Source organism: Micropterus salmoides, unplaced genomic scaffold (assembly GCF_014851395.1).
Source record: "Micropterus salmoides isolate LMB-PRFRI ecotype aquatic unplaced genomic scaffold, ASM1485139v1 Ms_hic_scaffold_9, whole genome shotgun sequence".
In the NCBI taxonomy this organism is placed as follows: Eukaryota; Metazoa; Chordata; class Actinopteri; order Centrarchiformes; family Centrarchidae; genus Micropterus; species Micropterus salmoides.
This window is the reverse complement of record NW_024044681.1, coordinates 9,046,207-9,060,929: the sequence shown is the minus strand read 5'-3', so window position 1 is coordinate 9,060,929 and position 14,723 is coordinate 9,046,207. Positions and strand designations below refer to the sequence as shown.

Here is a 14,723-nt window from a genome sequence, read left to right as displayed (position 1 = left end):
TGGGGGATGTCTATACCCCACCAACAGTGACATGAAATATCTGCCAATAATTGATTGCCATTTGCACCACCGACCAGCTGGAAAATTGAAACAATATTGAAACAACATCCTTTCATTGGTACGATTCAAGAACTGGACCTTCAGGGGTAATCCACCGTGAAAGGATCTTGAACTCATCTTTCATTTTACATTTATATCATTTACAACATTGCGAATCTGGTATTTTGTTTATTTTGCATTACAGATTTTAATTTTCCTTGTCAAGTTTGAAAGCTATATCATGGGTCTTTTTCTTCCTTGACAGAGGATTTCTTCATGGGATTAAAGTATATTCAGGAGGCAAATATGAGAGATTTATATTCATCATGTAGTGTTTAATGTTTAGTTTTTTTATATGCAAAAAGGCATACAGACACATTTGGAAAATGACTAACCTTTTCAGCACCATGGAGAGCGTCACTGATATTATCTGAACAGACAAGTGTAAATTCTTAGTGTCTGCTGTTGTGAGATGTAAAAGTGCCATTGGATGTTTGATGCAACCTTTAAAGATTTAATTTAAAGATTTAAAATTAGAGTAGATCCCTATGAAGTCAGACATAATAGCCATTCCAGGGGGCTTCTTTCAATGGGGACAAGCAAAACAACCCGTTCTCACACCCCAACTCGTCACATATGGACGCATAGTCATTGGCGTCAGTTTGTAACGCACTGGGGATCCCTATAGCGTCATAGTTCAACACAGTGGGGGAAGCACTGTAGCGTCACACAGAACAGAAAAGATTGAATAAGGGGGTGGTGGGGTGGATGGAAGGCCAGATCCTGGACTAGGGGAGCGGAGTTCGTGATAAAAAAGTCAACATTAAAAATTTTTTATTTAAGTTAGGCAAGTTACATAGACCACATATAAGGCAGCTGCCTGTATAAGCCCCTAGGTGTCGCTGTTGCGCTGTTTATTCCTCAATAAGTCCAGCAGTTCGTGCAGTTTGTGCCTTGCAGGACACCGTAGTTTTAAAGTATGTTCTGGCGTGGCCGCCACGTTGCTTTATGTTTACTTTCCGTGCCTTGTAAGGTAAGCAGTGTTAATAGCAGTCTGAATAATCAGCGCTAAAACCACTCATCCACTTAAATTGTGCATTGATACTGTTTATTTCCATTCTAAACTATATTACAGCATGAGTTTGAGCAACATTATGTGTTTTTTTGCCGTTTCTGAGAGTTGGTAAATGCTGCTAGCATACAGTTAACTGCTACTGCAGATAAATGCTTTATGTTTACTTTCTGTGACCTGTAAGGTATTGGCTGTGTATCCAAGAGAGGATTGTTGTGGTGGAACAATAAAGAGCAGCAATAAAGGTCTCAACCACAATCCCGAATCCAGTGTCTGGTGCCTCCTTCCCTCCATACGACACCACACAACACCTACCAAAACACAACACAGAGTCGAGGGGAGGCATAAAGAAGCCATGACAGTCTGCACTGACTCAGATGCTGTGGGTTTTATATTTATTTATATATAAATATAAACCTTTATTTAATCAGGAAAAGTCCCATTGAGACACAGTCTATATATAGCACAAATTGTGTAAGTTACGGAAATGACATTAGTTAACTTACGCATTAACTGATGTTCGTAGTTATTTAAACCCAAACCATGATATTTTCGTAACCTAACCAAGTATTTTTGTGCCTAAACCTAACCAAATTGCAAGGTTTCACAACTTTAATAACATACCGTTTCAAAATGGCTATTAATGGATATTTCGAAATGCTAACGTTTTATTTTGAAAATCTAACCAGACGTTGCATATTTATTGTTGCTAACTTGACTGTGGAGCCAGGTGGAGACAGGTGTACTTCAGGACCCCAATACATCACTGGTGGGGCCCCGCTACTGCATACTACGGCCTACTTTCATCCTTAGTAGTAGAAATATGTTGGAAATGCCTCTTGAATTGATCTTTTTCTTTTCAGTTCACTTTCTGTTTCGGGTCTGTAGGCTATATTGTTGTTGCTCTTCCTTGATAGAGAACTTTCATTTAGGGCAGATACCAGAATGGTAATTTGATATGACACTTGAATAACTTGATGATGCTGTTTCTATTCAAGACGGAGAAAAACACTATCAGTGCTCATTTAGCAGCTTATACCTAATTTGGGTTTAAGCACACCTTTATTGTACACACGGCAAACTCATACTTAATAACTAGTTTAATTTAAAACAAAGCAAGCTTAAAAAGTATATATAGCATGTAGACTCTAAAATCAATTCACCAACCTTTTTAGCCGCACAGACAAAGACACTGACATTCTTTGAACAGATGTATGAGCTCCTGGTTTGATATAAAGATGTAAAAATGTTCCTAGAGTCCAACTTAGAAAACCCAAAAAATCATTTTTGTAAGTAACGGATGCCCAGGTTGGAATGTTCCCAACTTCTGTCCCATAACAATAATTATTACCTGGGGAGATAATTGTTGATTTCAATCCCCTGAGATGCCAGCTGTGAAGTCAAAACTCCAGCACAGATGCCTTGCTATTTTTTTGTTAGGATAAAAGTCCCCTGAAATAGCTTATTCTGTTTATTGTGGGCACAATTTTCCCCTCGATACCTGTCATTTCAAGGAGCGGTAACAGTTATTTTTGATGCGCAAACATCAAAGCAAATGTAAACTTTCCATAAACTGTAATGACTTCATACAAATGTATCCAGATACAGAGGGTTCCGGCAGTTATTACACAATTGCATTATTGTGTGTAAATATTTTACATAAAACACTGACCTCAGTACCAAGGGTACTTTTAATTTGACAAGGTCTAATTTGACAAGGTCTACTCAAAACGTTCATCACTGCAAGTTAAGCTTTTCACAGCTGAACCATGAGAATATACCATTTTGTTGCTTTTGTTGTAGATTATTTAGCATTTTCTGTGTTTGTCTCAGAAGTGGAAACAGTGAAAATTAGGAGTTCATGTCTTTGTTTTCGTTCCCCTCTGTTGCCTTCTTCTCAAGAACAACATTTCCCTGCATCCCCCCACGTCCTGGCTGAGCATTTCTATTTGCACTGCACTTTCTACATTTCCATGTTTCATTTTTCACTCCCTCTTTCTTTTCCATTTTTCTCTCTCACCTGTTCTCTCCCTCATTCCCAGGCTCACTGCTAACAGGCTTTGCGAAGTGGCCTTCAGAAGCAGCTGGATCGCCGCCGGGGCCTTTGGAGACCTGCCAGGCCGTCATATGCCCCTCTCCACTTTATCCTCCTCTGCTTGCCCACCTCTGCTTCTCCTCCTCTACACATTTTAATCTCTTTTTTCTCTACGCCACCATTCATCTATCCTCCCCCTCTCAGCCTACTTCTTTACTTATCTCCTCTTCTCACTCTTCTGCATCTCTTTGCTTGTCAGCCTCTCCCCTCCAACTCGCGTCTTTTCATCTCTTGCTGCTCTTTTTTCCTCCAAATCACAGTTCAATCTTTCTAGAACATACTGTCAAAAACAAAACTGGAATTTCATGAAGCTAAACTATAATAGCCCTCTTCTAGCTGCTCTCCAAACCATTACTTATAACTTCTTTGACAACCAAAGAGAAGTTGGATTTTTTTATCATTTACACAACTTTAAATACATTATCCACAACACTCAATCTGCACCATTTTCTTTCTCATTTTCTCCCTCTATTTTGGTCAGCAACATTTTGTTTCATGTCCACAACATTTGGGTCTTTTATAGACTAGGTCGAGATAGACTGATCAGTCATGAAAGTAATAGGATTTTATTTTCATTACTATCTATGATACCTGTTTGACTTAAGAGGAATTCCACCCATTTATCATGTCAATTCATGGAGAGTAAATATATATATTCAGTAAGTAACACGTAAGTTAACTAACGTCACTTACGTCAATTTACGTAACTTGCCTAAATAAAAATATTTAATGTTGACTTTTTGTTTCATAAACGAACACCAGTCTCCTGGTTCAAAGTCGGGGTTCTAGCCCACCATCCACCCCAACCACCTCCTTACCCAGTCTTTCCTGTTGTTCCGTTGAACATCATATACTGACCTTTACCGTCAAAAACTGACGCAGGTCTTCCCCCAATAGTTGAACTGGGATCCCCAGTGTGTCCTAAACTGACGACTATGGCTCTTGACCATGTGTTCATATATGACGATTTGGGAGTGAGAACTGGTTGGATATTTATATAACGTGCGTTCATTTACACAAAACTAATCCCGATTTCAACAAATACAGCAACAAAATGAAAGTTGAGAAATTCTGCTGCCTGCATTATTTTGTGAAATTAGAACCAAAATAGGATTCCGATATCAGTTCAAAAGAGATGGTGTAACATAATTTTTTGATGATTGACAGTTTTGTGAAATTGAGACTCCAGGTCCACTGATGGAAATGTACTGATAAAAACCTTTTCCTGCATGTTTGCTTCTCCATGCATCACATTCTAGGTTTTAATGGGTTTCCTGTCTGAAACAATGTCACGAAACATCCCAGAAGGCTGTGTACGCCAGGTAGTGAGGGGATACCAGCAATTTGATGCTGATCAAACTGCAACTCATGCAGAATACTTTTGCTGCAAGCAGTGCTTCACTCTGTGTTTTCTATCAGAAAGTCTGCTAAACAGTGACCTCAGGCAGACACGCAATCTGTCAGTCAGTATCTTGTCTGTAAAGGTATGTTTTTTCCCCTCTCCTTCCCTTTTTTATTTTTTTTCCAGATTCCACTTCTTATTGTCATTTTCACCTTTTCCCACACGTCTCACTTTTTTATTAGCATGCTTACACCAGACAGTCACACAATTAATAGTTTTCTATCCATTTACAAATATTTTGAGGTATTTTTGAGCGCAGCATTTCATCCCAAAGTGTCAAAAAATACATATTCACTCTCAGAAAGCTTTTAGAAAGTGTGGAAATTGATGAAATGTGAAGCAGGGAAATTGTAAAATGCTAGAAAGTGTCCAGTCAACTTCCTGGAAGAATAAAGCTAAAACAGATAGAAACATAGATGCTCCAGGGCATGTGCACAGTCATGAACAAATATAAAAACACAGACATGCAAACTGATTATATTTAAGTCAGTCCCTGGGGAGAAACATGTTTCCAAGTTTTGGGAAAAGTAAACAACTAAAGAGGCTATATGTAAGTTTTTGAAATCACAGAAATGAAGCACATACCTATTTTCTCCGTTGCTTGCATCAGTCACTATTCTGCTTTTAATGTGAGGTCTTTGGGTCGGATTCAGCCCTGTGCACGCTCCTGAGCCTCTCTCAGACTACAGCGACAACACGCAGTCCACTAACACCATAAAACAACCAGCTCACAGCAAAACACAGGCTCCACGTAAGGATCCAAAACAACAATAAAGGTTAGACCAAACATGTTCAGATGATGTCGAGTAAAAACCAAGTGAGCATTAGTAAAGCTAGAGAAACACAGAGAAAGTTACATTTTCTCGCCGGCTAATGCAGAGCAGTTGCTAATGTTATCCGGTGCAAAGTTATATCGCTTTATACATTACTTCACCAACTAACGCCACCCATGTTACTATCCTGTGTACCACTGTTAATTTAGCCTGCAAGAAGGATGTAACGGCAAAAAGCAAATGTGGAGTGATTTGATTACTAACGTTAGCCTATGGTGATGCAGCCAGCTAACGCTACAGTAGATCGGACCTGCCACTGTTTTCTTCGTAACGTTCAGTTTGTGTTTATTGTGGTTTTACCAATAATGAGATACACAGCTTCTCCACCTCTCCGTCGCTGTCACAAACTGTCACAACAACCCAGAGGAGGAGCCATCCACTATCACTAGTTACAGTAAAGTTACTTACTGCGGTGTAACTGTTATAAACTGTGACAAAATCTCATATCTCACTAACCGTTTCATTATCATCCAATACATGTAGCTGTGCTGACATTGCTGAGCCACCGGTGACAGATTCACAGATAGTAAAGATGGTTAACGTTACGGAAAAGCAGCAGGCGAGCAAACGATGTAGCACGTCGGCTAAATGCAGTAAATGTAACGTTATCATGTAACGAGCATGGATTAGTTCAACCTGCAGTTGATAAAACTATTACTGTAACGTTGCAGGGGGAGTTTACCTGAGTTTCCAGCTCTATCTGTTCTCCCTGCCTGTCTATAGCCGCTGTCACTCTGCCTTTTTTCGCGAGTATTCAGCCGATATGCGACTGGCTGCGCTGAATGAAAGGTGCGGCGCCGGTGTTGATCTGCCTCTGAGTAACAGAGCCTTAAAGTGTCTGGAAAAAAGCCACAGCCTGCATGCTGGTGTTCCTGCGTTTATTGTGGTATTTCTGTATGAAAGTGGTACTCGCTCGTGTGTTCAAGCGAGCACACGTACTAGCACACAGCTGGTTGCGGTCTTAGAACCGCACCGCTAGTGGCCGCTGAAAACTCCATAATGCCCTTTTAAAGGAGCACAGTGACTGCAGCTTCTCAAAGGCATGAAGCTGACACAAAATTCCACAACATAATCGACTTATGAATGCAAATAGAAACATCTGGCTGACACTTTGCACATGCATGCTTTGGTGCACCATGTATTCTGATCTGCTATTCCTCATATGTAAATCACAAAACATTAATTGATTTTCACATGAACCAGACTGCAGATCCAGCACCCCGCATATCCTTCTCAGAGACATGTCAACTAATCTCAGCCAAGTGGTTTATGTATCCAAATTGTTACAGTAGGCCTATCTTGTTCAGCTGCAAGCGAACCTAAATTATAACTGGTTAAATATACTTGTTAATTATTGATGGTACCATGCGGCCCATTCCCACTCTGTCTCCCTACAAAATACTGCTGTTTACACTGCCTGCATGTTGAGCTTTGTGAGGATCCAGGCAGAGCATGCAAGATCATTCTTGCATGTGTAGTGCTGTTGAACTTATGGAAGGAGATGAGGAGAATGAGCATCATCAGACCAGTGAGGAGGCCGAGGAGGATGGGGTGGAAGGAATTGAACACAGTGGTTACAATGTATGAGTGACTAATGTAAACAATTTCTTCAGAAGATATGCTATTGCCTTCAAGCAAGATATGGCAGCTTCCCAATCATGGTAACTGGTCAAGTTACCATCTGATGCATGATGCAGTGAACTCCTAGGAACAGATATGAAGTGGGGGCTCAGCTGACTCAAACCTGATATGTGTCTTGCAGCAGAAGTGAAGAAGCAAACAAAGACGCAACACACTGACATGCTGCTACAAAGGCTGAGAACGTGCAGGCTGTAGCTGACATGCTTGCTACCAAACCTTTCTTTCCTGTAAAAGCCGTATTCTTTTTTATTTTACAATCTGTTGAGAGCAAAGTAAGCTAAACATGTACGAGATGAGTCTAGCTACACGACAGTATTTGTTATTGTTCATGGCATAGCCTTTCTCTGTGCTTCTATTTGATTTTATAAAGCCATTTTTTGTTTTCTTGCCTCAGGAAACACCTGTGAAATCAGTGTAACTGCTCTGGCAACGTGACAATATGTGCCAGAATATAGCTGACTGCTTTTGCCTTTGTATTTATTTGCACCAGTAAAAGAGAGCCAACAAAAAGAGGTGACCAGCTCCGATCATACCCAGAAGCAGATGCTGCGTAGGCCTGAATTCAGGAGAGGCGCCTGTGCTTTTTTTGCTCCACTTCACTCAGATAAACACTGCATCACCAGTACTGGAGAGTAACTTTGTGCATTTACTTAAATACTGTACTATAGTACAATTTTAATTTATGATTTCAATGTATCAATGTTATAATTCTATTTAACTATGTTTCAGAGAAAAAAATACTTTGTTTATCTCAGCTATAGTTACTGGATACTTTATGTAATACTTCCTTTTTACTTAAAGGGAGATTCTGGTTTTTGTATTCACTGCAGTTTGTTGGTGTTGGTGGGAAGCTGTAGTTTACACTGTGTCTATTTTAATAAAGTGACAGGAACTGTGAGAAGATGGTTCAAGTCTGCAAGCTTCTGAGATCCAAATATAGAGTTATGATACAGGCTGAGCACTTTTCATCTGCCCCCATAAAGGCTCCAGCTGTGTCTCATTTGTTTTACTAGTAAGAGTATCAAGTAATTATGCCTGGGAGACATGTCATGTAGGTAGCAAATATAAACCTACACCAGGTTGGATCAGAAACATCAAATGAAGATACAGTTCACAACAGCTATGGGGATTTTCCTGGGAGTAACTTTCATTTGGACTAAAAGTGTTTGAGATGATTTCTGTTAAAGGATAAGGCTGGGGATATTTTTTCTTATTGCCAACACAAATACCATAAACAACCAAAATCAACAATCAACTCATGCTATTATATATAACAAGTATTGTTTTTGTAGCCAAAGCCTGATATAACATATTCCTATGGGTAGTAGAGCTCCACTGTTGTCCAAAAACTATTTAAAACATATAAGTGAGTGAATCACACTGTTGCACTGGGTGACATGTTCCTTAAATACCTTGAACACATGCGCTGTATTCGACTCAATCCGGCTGTATGGGCCGATATTTGTGTCAGTAGAATCTGAATTCGAATTGCTCAACTTTAATAATTAAAAACCGAATTTGAATAGCATAATTTGAAGTTGTATTATTTAACTTGAATAACTGTATTGATATACTGAACGTGATTAGCATAATTTGAATTTGTATTATTTAGCTTGAATAATTGTATTGAAATCTGAATCTGATTAACATAAGTTGAATTTGTATTGTTTAACATGAATAATTGTATTGAAAAACTTAATCTAAATAGCCTAATTTGAAACTGAATTTATTAGTTTGAAAGTGAATTCCAATAAACTTGAAACTGAATTTCTCTTGTGATGGAAATTTGATATTTCATCTATGTTTACTTTTTTACTTTTTATGATGCATTATTATAGGCCCATGTTTCACTGTGTGGGTGTTTGATAATTTTTAGGTTGCAGCTAGGTGAAGGTTCCCATGGGAAAGTAGCTCATTAGAGGTTTTCCTTATCAGACCGTCCTTGATAGGCCCTCATCTCAGGACAGTTGGTCCCTACTCCCTTCCTTCCTAAGACAGACAGTGTAAAGAAGAATAAAACCCTTAAAAGACGTCTTTATTGAATTCTTTATTTCAGAAGACTCACTAAAGGACAAATTTTCATTACACACTTCAGGAAGAGCAATTGAGTGCAGATCAAGCCTGCATTCTTGCCAACAGCCAGCAGGGGGCAACTCCATTGCAAAAAGAAGCCCAGTTGCATCAGAAATAATGACAAAATGAGCTTCCCATCTAATTTATTACCTCAGTAAACACTTTCCTTATGAGTTAAGGATCATAGTTCCATGTCCTTTTCAATACAGCATGATCACGTTACCATTATTTCTAATGGAACTGGGCTTCTTTTTGCAGTGGAGCTGCCCCCCACTGACTGTTTGAAAGAATGTAGGCTTGATCTGCACTCGATTGCTATTAAAATGTCTTTGACCATCAAACTGAATCTTGTAGATGAAATGAGAGAAGCAAATTTAAATAGAGAAAACTTTAAGTGAAAGTATATGAAGGGTTAAATTTTAGTTAGGCTCAAATACAGTTTCAGTCGCAACTGAATTCAATTTAATATTATTACATTCAGGTTCAAATTTATTGGAATTCACTTTCAAACTAATAAATTCCATTTCAAATTATGCTATTCAGATTCAAGTTTTTAATGCAGTAATTATTTAAGTTGAGCATTTCAAATTCAGATCTAAATTATTCAAATTCAGATACTACTGACACAAATATCAGCCCATACTGCTGCCCCAAATATTCACTAGAGCACCAAATGTGGATTATCCACAGCTGAGAGTAGTCTCCAACAAATGTCCTTCTGTTTAAGTAACGTTTGCTACAAACTATACATCCCAGTTGAGATCTCAATCAGCGTCATTTTTGTTTTCCAAATCTCTACAAATATGGTGGTGAGTAAAATGTTATCATGCCAAATAGACAATTGACAAATATAATATAAAGTTCAATGCCGGGCATTTACTTCTAATGAAGAACATTAAAACTGTAGTATTACTACTTTTCTTACTCAAGCAGACATGCAGCATAGGAACAAACAAACACATTAAACTACACGCATGCACATATTACAAACTGAAACACTCAGACACACTCACCTCAGTGTATGAGTGTGCTGATTCGGAGTTTCTGACAGGGTCCGGGGATTTCTCTAATCACCTGAGATGAGGAGGTAGAAAGATATGGTCAGCATGTGAAGGATGGACCACCTCTAAGCTGATCATCTCCTTCCAGGCCCATATTATTTATTTCCCAGGTTACTCCAATTAAGCAGTGCTGATGTGGGATCAGTGCACAGATCTCCCAGAGTCATCACTTTCATTATAGCGGGAAAAAGCAGAACTGAGAAGAACCGAGGGACCAGATCAGCAGAATTCCTCTGAAATCCTTCACAAATGTAGCTTCACTGAGCTCTGGAGGTCGATTCAACTCTCTGAGCCCTCATTTCACTTAAAGTTGTGCTGTCTGGACTTTTGTTGTGTTCTTATGTTAAATCACTGGTTTAGTTGTTTAGCAACGTTGCAGCCTACAAATGCATATTAAAAAAGTGACAAACAAATTCATCACCTGCAGTGACTTCACTGTGTTGTTTATGCTATGTAAACTATGTGCTGTTATTGTTTAATTTAAGACTTTACCAGGCAAGTTCACATTGTTGGTTGTTTCATTGGTTGTAAAAGTTTTACAATAACAAAAAAGAGTGACGGGCTTAAGTCATTATAATAGTGTGACACTGTCAATATGGTGTCACGTCATGAAGTTATCTAAAAATAACACAATAGGTAGGTTCTTTTTGCCAACTTCAGTGGTGCAAACCACAGAATAAAGGTCACAACTGACACTCTGTTCATGATGGATCACTGTGTTGGGAGTCATTTTGACATTTAATATTGCGGCTTCAACCAAACATTGACCTCAGTGTATCATCAGGTGAAAACTGCCACCATCATACATGTAACAAAACAAATTTTGTTACACTGAGGGTCTGAAAATAGTTCCATCAGTAAAGTTCCAAGTTAACAGCGTGTTATGTCATTAGACAATAAATGAGCCACAATAATTATAAATCACTGGGTGCTTTATGGGGCTTACTTCAACTTTTTCATGACTTCTGAAACAGTCCAAATTAAAATCGGATTTTCATTCCTCTACTCAAAATTAATATAAATATAAAAGTAATACTGCTGTGGAACAGTGTGAAATAAGATACAAAGTGAGAGCTGGTAGATGAACCACAGCAGCTTCATCAATGTGTCATGAGCAAAATATACATATCTTGAAAATAATGCAGGTCTAAAATGTTTGCACAGATTCCTAAGCACAGTACAGACTTGCTGAAATGATGCTGTGACACAGTCTCACATTTAGAGCAAAACAGCAGAAGGAAGAAAACAAACTTTAGTAGGGCTGTCCCCGACTAAGGATTGACATAGTTGAATCAGAATCGTAAAGCACTGATCAAATTATGTGTTTTTGTGCACAGCGATTGCGAGCTGGTGGGGTTGGGGGTGGTTACATTTACATTTATTCATTTATCTGACGCTTTTATCCAAAGCGACTTACAATTGCTATACATTTCAGAGGTCGCACGCCTCTGGAGCAACGAGGGGTTAAGTGGATAGTCTTATCCATCCAAACTAGCCATCCAATTGTCATGTGAATTTTAAGCGTACTTTTGAAATGTCGCAAAAAAGAAATTGCAAAATATGTACGTTTCCATCAGCTGGTTTGGAGCGAACAAACCAGGCTACGGCAAGCATAGTTACGTCAGTAATTGACGTTACACATGGCAGTAATAAATAAAATGTATGGGTTCCAAACCGGAAAGAAAACCAGTCGCATGAACCTGAGGGTCATTCAACTTAGAAAAATGAAGAGAGTCCTCAGGAATGTGTTTCAAGCAGGCACGTTGCAACCAGCCATGTCTCCGCACGTTATGGGAATATCCGGTGCCGAGTTTTGTATGCCTGCCGAGAATTGCATGCACCTCCAATAACGCTATAATATCCTTTGTGGGGTTCATCAGTGGTGATAAATGAATCGAAATATATATTTTATCGACATTTGGAATCGTTAATATTTTATTACACTCAGAAGTAGCATTCATTGAGATTCAGCAAAAATATGCAGTGATAATCCCGTTTGATCAGTGTGCAGAGCAAAGTTGCTGAAAAGGACATTTAAGAGGTGAATGCAGGATTCGGCAGAACAGATGATGAAGGCTACCTGCCCAGATTTGCATCCACCGGGCAAGACGGTGACAGCAGAAACAGCTGATCAGTCGTGAGTTACAAGTTCGCTACGTCACAACTCATTCGGAAAAAGTCTTTCCATCTCCCATTTAGCGCATTTAATGTTTTTCGACAAAGGCAAAAACCACCTCAAGCGAGCGTAAAAAACTTTTTTGTGAAATAAAGGATTTTTTTTCGAATTTTGCTGTTTCCATCAACCTTTTCTAATGCGATACTTCAAAATGTGCATTAACGCTGATGAAACGTTGACGGAAACACGGCTACTGAGGCTTTTTGAAGACCCTTTTCTCTCTATCTTGCCTGCCATTCAACGGTCTTGTGTAGAGTTTAGTGAGCATGCCGTGCTGCCGACAACTGCATACACGTTGCAGTTCCTAGCGGGTCTATTTCAGGTAGCCAGCTATTTAAAAACGCTGTAATATTCTTTGTGTGGTTCATCAACAGTGATAAATTTCCCAAAAGTCCTGCGAGGTGCGGACAAGTGAAGTGAAGCTGGGACTCGGTCTCTTCAGCAAATGTTCCTCTTCTGCCACTAAACACACGCTACGCCTACACATGCGCACTGACGACCCAGGATTAGGGTTACAATTTTGGATCTATTTACGCACTGTATTTTATCTTATTGGGAGAAAATAGTAGTTTACATAGTTCTATGTAAAACCAGACGTTGAGCACCCCCATATTGCCAAAATGGCATGATGAATCGAATCTTCGACTATTCGGACTATTGTCCGAACTTTAGTATACATTTACACACAAGGGTAAGATTATGTCCCAGACTTGTTGGAGTTTGGGTGACAACCTGCTTAGTTTCCAGCTGTGTGATTATCCTGATGAAAGAATAAAGACATGGCACAACGCATCATACTCTGAAACCCATGCCCACTGGAGGGGAAAACAATCTGCAACACAATATGCAACCAACGGCAGATGCCAAATGATTATTTTAGAACTCTGTCTGCCAGAAATTAAATGGTATATTGACTCAATATTCTCAATATTGTCGGTCTGTGTCCCTTCTCATGACCTTGCTTTCTTGGAGAAATTATCTCACTGAATGGCAAGAAGTGAGATATTTTATTTGATCGAATCACAAGGTAAGCTTTTCATTTAACCATAAAATCAGTATGGCTTAGTTAGATTTTTAAAAAAAAGCTTGTTACATACCGCCAATATACTTTCTTTTTAACAATGCTTAGGCATAGACAGGCGTCGGTGACGCAAACGGAATTGTTCACTTACTTGCTTGCATACTTTGCATGTACCTAACGTGAATCCACCTTCTTCTTCTTCCTGCCTCCTGTCAGGTCAACATACTGCCCCCACGTTCATGTGCTGAATTGTATCTTGCGGACGCGTAGCGTTAATTTCTGAAGACGTGACACGTGGCAGCCATCTTGCGTACGCGTAGTTAAAAGCATGTACATCCAGGGCTTTAAAGGCTCAGTTTTTCGGGCCAGTGCCTTATAAAAGCCTCTAAGTTCTTTACTACACACAGTACATTGAAGACATTTTTCTGTTGTTTGCTAGAAGTGTGACAAGAAGGCACCTTCATACAATACAATGTCAAAAGAGACAATCAGATCATCATCAGATGTTCATTACACCAAAATGTTCCCAGGCCTCTCACAGACTCTTCCCCCAACCATCCAATCTAAACCATCAATAACCTAAAGATAAGCAAGTGATCATTGGCCTGTAGGTCTTACTGTAACAAGTTTACTGGAAGTTTCAATAGATCTACTAGGTCTACTTTTTCCCCCATGATTCTGGGTGTCCATACGTATTGAGTATTCCTTTAACAATGCACAATGATAACTCACATTATCACTTGTCTGTTAGAATGTAGAAATTTGGGAAATAGTTATTATTCTTGTGTAAATTTAGTTGGGTATCAAACATTGTTAATAAATGCAGCATGGAGTACAGTTTGCAGCAGGTGAGAGTCATTTGAAGAGTATCAACAGCTGTACTATAGTAGTGAGTAGCCACTGTAGTGAGATGGAGATGTAGTGAAGATGAGGGCCGCAAAAACATTTTCCACCAGCAAATCCAGTGTCAATGTAGAGAGCTGTTATTGGCACCGGTGACACACCTGGACTGAGTCTTTAATGATTCCATTTTAGGTTGGGGAATAAAAATACTGCTAAAGGAATTAGCGGCTCAGCGGAGTGGAGCCACGCAGCATATGGAGGTTTAAAAATGTGGACGAATCAGCAGCTTTTACTTAACAGCAACTCATGACAAGCAAAGAATCTTTGCAACAGCCTGTGTGTGTATTTGCATATGAAATGTAAGTCACTGGGTGTCTTGAAGCGTACAAGCTCAAGTGCTTCAACTGTCATGCCACACCACCATACCACTGCACGTCATCTCTCATGTTTGCACATGCATAAAAATT

The 14,723-nt window shown here is 39.2% G+C and overlaps 1 protein-coding gene across 2 annotated transcripts in view; it reads right to left on the bottom strand.

Moving 5' to 3' along the window:
* Positions 1-14,723, bottom strand: part of sgcd (sarcoglycan, delta (dystrophin-associated glycoprotein)) — a 331,965-nt gene that overhangs the window by 192,150 nt on the left and 125,092 nt on the right. For both annotated transcript variants that reach the window (XM_038707837.1, XM_038707838.1), the window contains one exon: positions 10,169-10,229. The gene's annotated coding sequence lies outside the window, so the exon portion shown is untranslated. The remainder of the gene's footprint in view (positions 1-10,168; positions 10,230-14,723) is intronic.